At 35.0% G+C, this 13,009-nt stretch overlaps 1 pseudogene across 1 annotated transcript; it reads left to right on the top strand.

Annotated features, from left to right (window-relative positions):
- The first annotated feature begins 2,096 nt into the window (after positions 1–2,096).
- Positions 2,097–6,479, top strand: LOC145069310 (disease resistance protein Roq1-like; annotated as a pseudogene). The gene is made up of 5 exons (XR_013689427.1): positions 2,097–2,634; positions 3,099–4,200; positions 4,290–4,505; positions 4,732–5,487; positions 5,579–6,479. The product of XR_013689427.1 is annotated as a disease resistance protein Roq1-like (transcript).
- Positions 6,480–13,009: the final 6,530 nt, after the last annotated feature.

Genomic DNA, 13,009 nt, shown 5'->3' on the forward strand with positions numbered 1-13,009 from the left:
ATTTAATTTTACTAAATTCATATTGGTGCATTGTAGCACACAATAAATGTAATATATATATATATATATATATATATATATATATATATATATATATATATATATATATATATATATATATATATATGGAAAATTGAATATACCCTTAAGGGTATATAAGGATAGGTACCCTAACCCACCATAATACATCGTTTTGTTTGATATATTTATTATAATGTTCTTAAACTTTAACCTTAACTTGATTACTTTCAAGATTTTCGAAATTTCACTATTATCTTTCTCTTACATCACATATTTATGTCGAACACCTACTAGGCTTTATATATTATAGTTAAAAATTAAAATTGTGTAAGAGGAAGATAAATATGAAATTTATATAAATCTTGGAATTAAATCAAGTTAGAAGTTGAATTAGAAGAACATTGGACAATTACAATATGTATATATGATACAAAACGAAATAATATTGTGAGTTTGGATACCTAAGTGAATATACCCTTAAGGGTATATTCACTTATATATATATATATATATATATATATATATATATATATATATATATATATATATATATATATATATATATATATAATCGGTTCCGACAAGTATTCGACAGGTAACGGTTCCAAAAAAATAGAACCGGAACCACTTAAGGTGGTTCCAATTCTAGAACCAACAATTTAGAGGCGCTTCCGGTTTCAAAATCGGGTATCCGGTTCCGATGCGCATCATTAGATAAGGGTATATCAGTTATTTTAAGTTGGCTAGGGACCAACAAAGTAACAAAATAAAACTATAAGAATAATCCGAGTTAAAAAATAAAGTTAGGGACTAAACTCATAATTTACTTCAAACCATATGGACCATTTGTTTAATTTACTCTTTATTTTATGACCAAAAAAATTTTAAAAATTATTCGGCGACCAAATTTGTAATGTTCTCTTATTTATAATTACTTTTTCATATCCTTTCTAGAGAGAGGGTAGTCAACGATAGAGGAAAGATACCGACCTACTCAAATTGATCCTTGTTCGAAAGAGAAATTAAGGAAGGAGTTTTCCGAAATTGAAGTATAAGCTTGCAAACTGGAGAGCTTAGAGAGGGCGTCTGCTAAAAGTTTGGTGCTGCTGGGAATTTGGGGTACGTTCCCTAAACTGATAACTTGATGAATCACAAATTATCAAGAAAGAAATGGAAGCGTTTAGCTGTTAATGAAGTTTTTATATAATTTATTAAGTAAATTTAATCAAACAGTGAAAAAAATGTCAATTTGGAATGTGAGAAATCGTATTATGACCTAATTTAGTCCAAAGTTGTGAAGTTTTTGAATTAGTGTAGTTAGGCGATCAAATTAATCAATTCGTGAAGTTAGTATGCTGTTGTGTATGTTATAAACGAATGGAATTTGGAAGTAAATGAGCCTAATGATATGTGTATGAGTTGTCGATACAAAAATAAAATATAACAGGCGGATTGGTCCGTTGTGCGCTGCTGTTTTTTTTGAGCAAATCCAAGTAAGCTTGGCACTATTTGAATTCGTGTTTCACTACGTTTAAGAACCAAATACTTAGGGGAATTCAGTAAAGATACTAAAATTTTTAAATCGGATTCAAGTTATAGGTGTTAGTGGTAAAGCAGAACGTCATAAAGGTAAGCGTTGTGAAGACCTTATGATGATTATGAGTGTGAATTTTAGTACATGGTATGCTTTTGAAAGTTGTAATGTAGTGACTTAGTGAAGAAATCTTGAAGGCTATAAGTTTCCTCTGTCCTAGGAGAGATAGATGTTGACATCAAATTAGTAATATTAACATATCCCTTGCTGTACTAAAAGAATGAAAAAGTGGCAGCAATGATGTGTAAAATTATTGGAAGATCATGATTTTAAAGATGAAAGTGGTAGTGTGGGACCATTTATAGGGAATCCATACTTTTAGTAACTTTCCTGTAAATAGACATGTCCTGATGGGATGTTTCGTGTTTTTTCATTAAGAAAGACTTGGATTCTGGTTCTGACAAGGTTTTTCTACATGATAACAGGTTTTATTGGAAAGTGGCATCTCTCTATATAAAGCTCCTTTCATTGGGCTGCTTAAACCACATACATTCCATCTCAACTAATCAACACAACCATAGCATCTTCATCATCATCATCTCCTCCTGCTCCAGCATTTTCTTCTCAATCATTGAAATACAATGTCTTTCTTAGCTTTAGAGGAGAAGACACTCGCAAGACTTTTGTGGATCATCTCTACACAGCTCTTGAACAACAAGGGATCTACACTTACAAGGACGATGAAACGCTTCATCGAGGCGAATTGATTGGTCCATCGCTTTTTAAGGCCATAGAAGAATCACAAATTGCTGTCATCATATTCTCTGAAAACTATGCAGATTCATCATGGTGCTTAGATGAGCTTGCATGTATTATGAAATGCAAGGATACAAAAGGCCACATTGTTATGCCCATATTTTATGGTGTGGATCCTTCCGAAGTGCGAAAACAAAAACAAAAATACGAGAAGCATTGGCCAAACATGGGTTGGAGAACAAGAGGAAAGTTGAATCTTGGAGAAAAGCACTAGTGGATGCAAGTAACATTTCTGGATGGGAACCCAAGCACATTGCCAACGGGTAATTTTACACATTTTCTATCCTTAAGATATGCCTTTACTCTGTACAACACATTTTACTCGTAACTTATAATCTTTTTATACAATTGTGTTAATTGCTCTTGATGATGTCGATGATCTTGATGAACAGAGGCTTTGAGTAGCTCAATTGATCAGTTTGGTAAGTCAAAAGATATCTCAGTCGTAGGATTGCGGATAAGCTCAAATTCTAATTCTGCACCTAACGCCTCACTTCAAGCTACAAAAACTAATCCATCTCGCTTTGGTTTTTGCTATTTTAAACTATGTGATGTGTCCAAAAAAATTTGTTACAAACTGCTTGTGGTATTAACTTTACATGTCCTACTTTGAATCTGAAATATAAAGGACGATTAGGATCTCTTGTGTTTTCTATAGCCTGAAACAGATTACTACTTTTTGTCAGTGTGAGCATGTGTTAATTATACTTATATATCCAATATGTAGGCATGAATCAAAGGTCATCAAAGAAATTGTTGAAACAATTTCTCAGAGCTTGCAGCCAGTAACTTCAAGTGCAAATGAGAATCTGATCGGAATAGCAGCTCGCATTCAACGTTTGAAATTAGAGTTACAAATTGGGTCGGGAGATGTGCGCATGATTGGAATATGGGGGGTTGGGGGTGGTGGTAAGACTACACTTTCATCTTCCATTTACAATGAAATTTGTAGCAAGTTTGATGGTTGCTGCTTTGTTGAAAATATTCGAGAGGAATCAGGCAGATATGGTTTGGGAAAATTGCAAGAAAAAATTCTTTGTGGTGTTTTGAAACAAAAAGAAGTGCAGACAATAGGGAGAGTTGAGGAAGGAAGACAAATGATAAAGGATAGGTTGTGCCACAAAATGGTCTTGATTGTGCTAGATGATGTCAATCAGCTTGACCAACTAAAAGCGTTAGCTGGATCACATGATTGGTTTGGTGAAGGAAGCCGAATAATAATCACAGCTAGAGATGAACATGTATTAACTGCTCACAAAGTAGATGTGATACACAATATTATCTTGTTAAACAATGATGAGGCTATGAAGCTCTTCCGCAAGCTTTCACTGCAAGATTACAGTCCTAAGGAAGATTATGAGAGGCTTTCAAAAGATGTGGTTTCTTATGCTGGTGGGCTCCCATTAGCACTTGCAGTTCTTGGTCCTTTTCTGTGTGACAAAGATACGGATGAGTGGATGAGTGCTTTAGCCAGATTGAAAGAGATCCCCAATGATGATATTGTGGGAAAGCTAAAAATCAGCTTTGATGGACTTACAGAGGTTGAGAAAGATTTGTTCCTTGATATTGCTTGTTTCTTTAGGAGGGAGAGGAAAGACCGGGTAATGGAGATACTTGATGCTTGTGGTTTTCATCCTGTTATAGGAGTGAAGGTGTTGATACAAAAGGCTCTCATAACTATTTCTAATGGAAGGTTTGATATGCATGATCTGGTGCAAGAAATGGGACACTACATTGTCAGAGGGGAACACCCTAACAATCGTGAAAAACATAATAGAATTTGGAAGGAGGAAGATGTTCTAAAAATAAGTGCTATGGATGCAACGGTGGTAATGATTAGTCTACCTTTTCATGATATATACGTATAAAGAAGTACTCTTAATGCAAACTCCTGACACCTTTTTGCTCTTATATACAGGAACTTAAAAATATTAAAGCACTGCAAATTGGACTCAATTGGTTGCCAAAGAAAGAACAAGATCTTCCTCTGATTGCTGCAAACATGAAGAACCTTCGTTATGTTAAATGGGATGTCAACCATGAAAATCCATTGCTTAATAACTTCCCACCTAGGGAGCTTCGTTATCTTCATTTGTCCAGAGTCTTGCAAAAACAACTTTGGGAGGGTTGTAAGGTAACTTTTTTTGTTTATCTAACTAACGGATGGAAACAAATTCTATTACGAAATATAGACGTGATTAATCCAGATTAAATTTTTAAGTATCTGTAGTATTGAAAGCATGGGCCTTTATTCTGTAAATGTCTCTTGTTTTCAATGTGTATGTCTGCGTGTGTGACATTTTCCTCATGATCTTTTCACCTTGATATATTTTTGACTTGTTTGCACCTGTATGCAACAGTTGCTGCCAAATTTGAAGATAATGGAACTTTGGAGTTCTAATATAATCATGACACCGGATTTTGATGGAATTCCAAATCTTGAAAGATTGAAGCTGTATCAATGCATGTATTTAGAAAAGATTCATCCATCAATTGGACGCTTGGAAAGACTTGTTCTCTTATCAGTAGAAGCTTGTACCAGTCTTAAGATGTTTCCACCTGTTACCCGACTAAAGAAACTTGAGACCCTTTCTTTCCATCATTGCCCCCAACTTTTTAAGCCCTCAGAGATCCAACAACAGAATATGGACAATTTAGGTCGCAGCAATCTTCCTGGTGTAGAATGCTGTTTTCAGGGGCTTTCTTTATGCCAAAACAAGATAGGGTTACAGTTAATTCACAACATGCACGAACTTGGGTTCTTAACAAAGTTGGAACTCAGCAACTGTGGTTTGGGAGATGAAGACATAGGTTCTGATGTTTGGGAGTTAGCCAACTTGCAAGTACTGAATCTAGATGGAAATAAATTTTCACGATTAAATTTTGGTCTCTTTGGACTTCCTAGGCTCAAATGGTTAAACCTGTCATGGTGCCAAGAACTTGTGGAAGTGTCAGAGCTCCCACCAAGTATATCTATTCTTACAATGGATTATTGTTACTCACTTAGAAGCTTTGGATATATTTCAAACTGCAAATGGTTGTGGAAAGTCTCACATGCGGGTGGGTACAACTTAAATCCACTTGATGGTGAGATATTACTAAACTCCATGCTTCAGGTTTGGCTCTATGCACCTTTACAATCTCTATCTTTGTTATATATAAAACCCAACCATTAGATTCATAATTCCATTTGATATATTGTGGCAGGCAATTGATATTGAGCATCACTTTATTGATTTCGCTCTTGCACACCAAATTCCAAAGGGGTTTGTAGGTAGGTGCTTTATGGGGAAAACATTCACATGTCGTTTTCCAATCGAATACAGGAAGCCATCCGGAGCTTCCATTAAATCTCATAGCGATAAGTTTACACTGCGTCTTCCAGATGATTGGTACAATGAGTTTTGTGGGTTGTTAATACGTGTTGTTGCCAGCTCTGGGATTCTGGATATTGATATAATCATCAAGCAGGAGCCAGATAATAGAGAGTATGTTTTTAAGAATTGGAGGTTTGATAAACAACCGGAGCCTGAATATGATGGAAAAGTAAAGACATATGTGGGATATGTTCCCTTTAGTTCTTTAAGGCGGACCACGTCGTTGAATTCATCATACAATATCATTTCATTTCACATACACAAGATGTATCGGACTTCGTTTACAGCTGAGCTCGTTCCTAGGAGAAGTAAAGATGATCTGCTGCAAACAACACAGGTCGCAACAAATTGCTCTGAATTTTGGAATAATGGACAGACATTTGAGATCCAACAAGATTTAGGATCTTCTATCAAGATTTCATGGGGGCGTTGAAAGAACATCTGATAAGACTCGATCTAAACTTGTAATTGTGATTACAGTGCAACATACATCGAGAAACAATTTGCAAAGGCAGGAGAAGGAATGTCATGAAGATGATTGCATAAGGATCAAACAAGATCTGAACCTGATGGTGTAATTCACTATAGCAAGTGCTGGAATCTGATTCAAAGAACTCTTGATTTGAATGATTTGAATCTAGGCTCCGATACCATTATATATTTTTGAGTATTGAGAAGGAAAGTCTTGTATATTATATTGAAATTTAATAGAAATGAGTACACTTTGAATGTATACAGGAAAGAACCACTTCTATATCATGACCACATGCGACTTACAGCATACCTAACAATAACATGTAAGTCACATCATGTACTTTTGGGTCGGTTTCTAAAAACAATAAAAACGGCAATGGAAGTTTTAAAATGTTGAATAAACTTAAAATCATTTTAATCCACCAAGGATCATTTTTCATGAACATGAAAGGTAAAAAACAGCAATATAAAGACAGAATTAAACCATTTGAAGTTTTTGATTCCTCTTGGGCCGTTGCAGTTGTAGAAGATGGAAAAAACAAAGTAAAGTTCCTCAAGAGATATCCACCAATAATTAACTTGACATTCGGAAAAAACAAAGTAAAGTTCCTCAAGAGATATCCGCCAATAATTACTAACTTGATATGAATGTCAGTCCTTGTAATAATAAGAACCTCTTATTCCTTTAAGAACAAAACAAATATTTTTAATTAAAGGAGAGTAAAAAGTATCAACTTTTCTCTAACAATTACTTAACCCTTTAATTGAAAGAGAAGATTAGAAGAGAGCGTGAAAAACCATGAAATCTTCATAAAAAACTAGTAAGAATGAAGGCCTTTCTTAAGGCTTTTATTAAGGTCTTTTGTAACGCCCAAATTCTAGAGTATCAATTTATGGTTATAAATTCTCATGATTTCAAGGTCTACCCGACGAGTTGGTTACTTGACTCGTCGAGTAGCAGCGGGTTGGTCCGTGTTTAAGTAACCTACTCGCCGAGTCCAAGAAGGGACTCGACGAGTAGGAGCTAGAGGACGAAACCCTAATTCCGGGGTTTTGCACCCTATTTAAAGGATCATTGGCCTCCTCAGCCTCCCATTACAGCCTATTGATAGTCTACAAACCCTAATATGTGTGTGTGCATCATTCTTGTGTATTTTAAGCTTTGGAAGGAGGATCTTTTTAAGGAGAGCTTGGAGAGCAAGTGGCTAGAAGCAAGGAACATGTGGGGATCTGATATCTACCTTAGTTGGCATCTTTTAGAAGGTATCAAGTTGTTACATTGACCTCATTTCATTCTAGATCTCATTTGGTTAAAGATTTGGGCTTTTCTAGCATATTATGAAGCTATTCTTGGGCATGAGCTCAGATCTGAAGTTGTAACTTCAGATCTGAACTCTTTTTGGTCTCTAATGATGGGTCTTGGCCATAAGAACATCCTATGTGCTCATGCAAACCCTAATGCTTGGATCTAGGTTTCTCTATTGTACATGCAATTCATCCAAGACTTTAAACACTAGATCTAGCATACAATTAATCAAATTAACTTATGAATGAGGTTTAGATCTTACCTTGATTGTTATGTAGCAATAACAATCCCAAATCCTCCTTGTAATGACTTTAGAAAGCTTAGAGTCACAAATGTCACTCCTCTAATGGTTCACAAACACCAAGAGCAAGAGGATGAAGAATAAGGAGAGAGGAGGCTGCCCAAAACGTGTGAAAACCCTAAGGAACAAGTTCACCACGTTTTTGAGTCTCAAGGGTCCTTTAAATAGGGAGGCTATTAGGGTTATCTAACAAGGAAACCCTAATTTGGATGCTTAAGCCCTAAGCAACCCATGGACTCCTTCCTTAAAGTCCTAGGACGATTTCTAATGGGTTTTCCCATAGAATTCGTCCACCCCTCTAACATGGAGTCCATTAGCCCAATATTCAACTATCACACAATTGACAGTTCTAGTCCCTTAAGTTTAATTAATGTCTTTTAGCCACAAACTTAATTCTTATAAATTCTTGACTAATATTAATTAAACAATATGATTTCTCCTTTAATATATTATTCTCATAATATATTAATAAATCATAATTAATCATCTCTCTCCATAATTCATCCTATCAAGTTGCTTTGGTGAAGGCAACCCAAAAGGACCATACACCATCGGGTCAAGTACATACCAAAATAGTTATGGACTTAGACACTAATCCAACAGTCTCCCACTTGGATAAATCTAATAACTATTCTGCGTATGACTTCGGATCCCGATCTGCAATCGTAGCTTTCCAAAGTCGCTGTCAACTCTAATCTTATCAGATACGCGTGTCCTTTAGATAAGGGATCACATATTCCTCCATTCTAGATATCGTATAGATATAAGACATGAATTCTAATCATTCTCTCTATACTATTTCCCGACTTCCGATTTATGACGACTGACATCAGACTACAATTGATCACATCAAATTAGTCCCGGCTCGGCCAAGCGCTTAGGTGCCATCACTAAATCATCGAGGGGCCCAAAGATATCACTTTTATCCTACTTTGGATAAAAGGAACAGATAAACTTTGACTGAATGCTCGCTTGCACTCACTTACCGAATTACACACAACAATATGTTTTATAACACCAAGTTATTGGTGCGTTTATATATTATCAATGTGCAACCGACTCGCAAGATACAACTCACACATCTCGGTTTCAAAAATATAAGATGTTATTGTCTCACCAATCACTCGTGATAAAATCCATGAAGTGATCCAAGTGAGCGTGGGTTTAATCCAATGCTCAAATCATATTCATAAGCACTCATGAACGTTGCAGAAAACAATTGCTTATGTCTAATACACTTTAGACAATCCACACACCAATTCACGACAGTCTTCATTCATATCTACTTCCAACATATGAACGATTGTGGCCCGTTCGAATAATTTAACTATTCTGAACCAATTAAATTATTTAGGAAGTCAAAACATGCAAAATGAAACACAAGAATAATCTTAATCCCATATGGCCTCAAACCTTTGAGTACAAACAGAACACCTTTTATTTATCACCATATCAATTACTCATTATTTGTTGTTTCGGGTAATCAACTTCTTACTTGAATTATTACAACACTTGTCCCATGCTCTTAGCATGCACACAATGTTTACCTATGGTTCTTACTTTGTGAAATAGATCAAATGAACACATTTCCAATCATACTCATTTCACAACTCCCAATCCTTTTCACAAGTGAAAGAATATCAAATCCTTGCCACTTACAGAATATGCTAGATTCTAACATTTTATGCAATGATCCTTTCGTAATGTAATAGCACAAAAGTCACAATGACTATTGTCAATGAAATTACAAAGTCCTCTATTTGAGATTGTTACAGTACAATTCCATAGACGTGATGTCTCTCACTTAAAGTACATTCCTTTGAACATCATTTTGCATAAAATTTCTAATCTAGACATAGACTCTCAATATCCAACTCCCAATATGGAAACATTTCCATATTTGCCATATGACAACTCATTCTTAATAGAATCTTATCTATTCATAATAATGTCGATATGGTCCATCCAATATCATACTTCCAACTACTCACAAGCAACCAATCCTCAGCGAGCTTTGGATTGTCCTTTGATAGTTGTTTAATTATCTTAGTCAAAACCAATTCTTGTCCTTTTTCCTCTTAATGCGCTAGAAATTTGGAAAATTTTAGTATGGAACACGATACATAATGTCTTACATAAAGATATGATACTTTATCAATCTTTTGCCATAATATTTTGTGTCACATTCTCAAATTCGAACTATGAAGAGGGATGCCATGATCATAATCGAAATTTGAGAACACACTATGTATCCTTGACTAATAATATTAACATTCCACAACCTAAGCCTTTAGATTTGAAATGAAGCATAATATTCTCTCCCTTAATTATAGCAAAACAACTTTTCAACCCTTACGACTTTGCAAAGTATAACTCTTGTTTTCTATAACTAATATTGCTAACTTGCAATACTTGCCTTAATAATCATACAAGCACAACATTTATGCTCCCACTATCATGATGATTATTATCATATAAGCATAACACTTATGCTCCTACTAGCTTTGACATGTATTCAGAAACTAGCTTAACTTCCAGAAAAACAATACCTATTGAATTTCTTAAGTTCATGTTTCTAATACCTAATGATTTGATAATCCTTTATCTAAGCTTATACACCTTTGCCTTAGATAGCTCATATGGGTTTCTAAACAATTTAGACTAATTGCCAAGTCTCACAATTCGAATCATGGAAAGGGATACCGTAACCATAATTGAATTCGAGAATCCAATTTTCACAATTACTATCTTCTTAAAATCTCTCTTAGTGAAAGCATTTCCTCACAGTCATCTTCATGAAGGAGGGAATCTTATAACACTTAGATTTTAATGGTGTATGTGTTCCTATCCATGTGAATTTGTCAAAACCAATGTTTGCGACAAATCCAAATTCATATGGACCAAACTTTGTCAATCTTGATTTCTTGCCTTACGAGTGCCCACCATGTCTTCCAAGTAGTTAAGCAGCTCACCCTTTCCTATCAATGTACTTTTCAATGATCAAAGTGCTTGCCTTTTATACGTTCAAATGAGAACTCATAGAACTCATATGCATAATTAACTCAACTGGAACGACACAGAAACAAGATAGTGTCAACACGATAGGTCGTAAACCTCAAGTCGTGTGCTAGTGATGATCGATAAGGTTTATTTTCATTTGTTCTTGAAACCTTTCAAGACAATTAAGACTCCCATTGACTCCTTGACATATAAGATTCTCTTGTCAATAAACATTTCTTGACAAACAAATATTCAAGAGTTAGTGTAGCTTTTATCAAGACGAAACACTTCATAAAATTGGTCCTAGTTGGTCTTTGTCTTATCCAAGACATCACAACTTTACACATTTGATAAATGTTATAAACCTTCCTAATACTTTTCACTCAATGTCACAATCTTAACTTTAAGACTTGTTTTTGGAACGAAGTATGATTGACTTCTTGATTTAACCATTTCTTCAATTCTTGATTCCTCTTCTCATACATACAATTGCACCAAGACTCACTTAGAGGATCACTTGAGATATGGTTCTTAATCATTAAGACCTATCATAAAACATAATAAAATGTACTCTCCCTTCTTCTTAGAATAAAGAAACTTTTATCTTTCTGCCTACTTGATTCTTCTTATTCGTTCTGCTATTGATTTAAACTTTTTCAATCAATTCAGAATTACACTTAATCTTATAAGTATAATCATATTTACTAAACCTTTAGTAAATATCTTTGTTACTCTTGTGGTGGACTTGATCAACACACAACTTTGTGTATTCGATCTCCTAGTCCTTCACTTGACACTTTGTCAACGAATTAGTCTAATTTCCAAATATGAAATTTCTCATTCATCGTGCAACCAAGTTGCATGATTCCAAATTTCTGTCCAATTGAAACTTGGGCGATGAGAAACTCTCCCTATTTGGTAAATTCTCGACATTTCCATAAATAACATAATTAAGAATCAATTCCACTATTGCTAATTATAGAAACATTCAAACATCAATTTTTCATACACGTCATTGCAAGGGTAAATAAATAATATAAAATCAAAATTTATTTTATTGCGGAAAAATTTGTCCTTACAATGCAATTCATTGAAAAACTATGCTAATACATATTTCTTAGCAATCTTATTCTTACTCTAAGTAGCAGCTCAAGAATCTAATCTTCAAGTAATGCGATCGAAATCCATTTCTTCACGGTTAGATTCTGCTCACTTCTTCCCTTAAGCTTCCTCTCTTTTCTTTGATCCTACAAAACATCAAAATGTAATCTTATCACATCATGTATTAAGAATCTATAATAGGAGCTTAAAAGAGTTAGTCAATGGATTTTACCTAAAGTAGAGCCATACGTTTTGACTCTCCCATCTCTTAGATCTCTTAGGTAAATAGGACAGCTTCATCTCTAATCCCCCTTCTCTTGGCAATAAAAGCAAATTGACTCTTTTGGAACAACACATGGAACTACTTTAGACTTTGCCTTTCTCTTATGATCAAAATTTTTGATCATGGCATGCCTTTCGTTGCCATTGCCTATATCCATAGAGGTCTGGAAGGCAGATTCACCAATCAACTTTGTTTTTCCATTGCGCCAAACCATTGCTGATTCAACAACAATAAGCATATAGGTGAGATCTATAAGGGTCACGTCGTGGTTCATCATATAGTACTCTCTTACGAACTCACTATACGAGTTAGGAAGTGACTGAAGAACCCAGTCAATAGCCATCTCCTCACAGACAACGGATCCCAACATTCTTAACTTATCAATGCGTGACTTCATCCCTAGGACGTGTGCACACACCGACTTTCCTTCTTTATGTTCACTTGCCAAAAGGGCTTGAGTGAGCTTGAACTTTTCAAGCCTTCGAACTTGTGGGTTAGGGAGAATAATTGGAGGAGGTGGAGGAAGTGAAGCATGATCTCTTGTTCCTCGATCGAATAGTGGAATATCATCTTCATGTGGAAAGCTTGTTCCATGGGATTTGGGAATACCATAGTTGTCATACTTTGACATCTACAAAATGGGAGAAAACAAATTCAAGTTAGTAGATTGATTGAGTCCTTAATAAATCACCCAAATGAGATACTAAGGTTAGGACCCAACACAATATTCCACAACTTTGGGAGAGGGATGCCGTAACCCAAATTGCAGAATATTTGAAGGTAAGTGAATGACGAT

The sequence above is a fragment of the Lactuca serriola genome, chromosome 8 (assembly GCF_051521515.1).
Source record: "Lactuca serriola cultivar US96UC23 chromosome 8, Lser_US96UC23_V15, whole genome shotgun sequence".
Taxonomy (NCBI): Eukaryota; Viridiplantae; Streptophyta; class Magnoliopsida; order Asterales; family Asteraceae; genus Lactuca; species Lactuca serriola.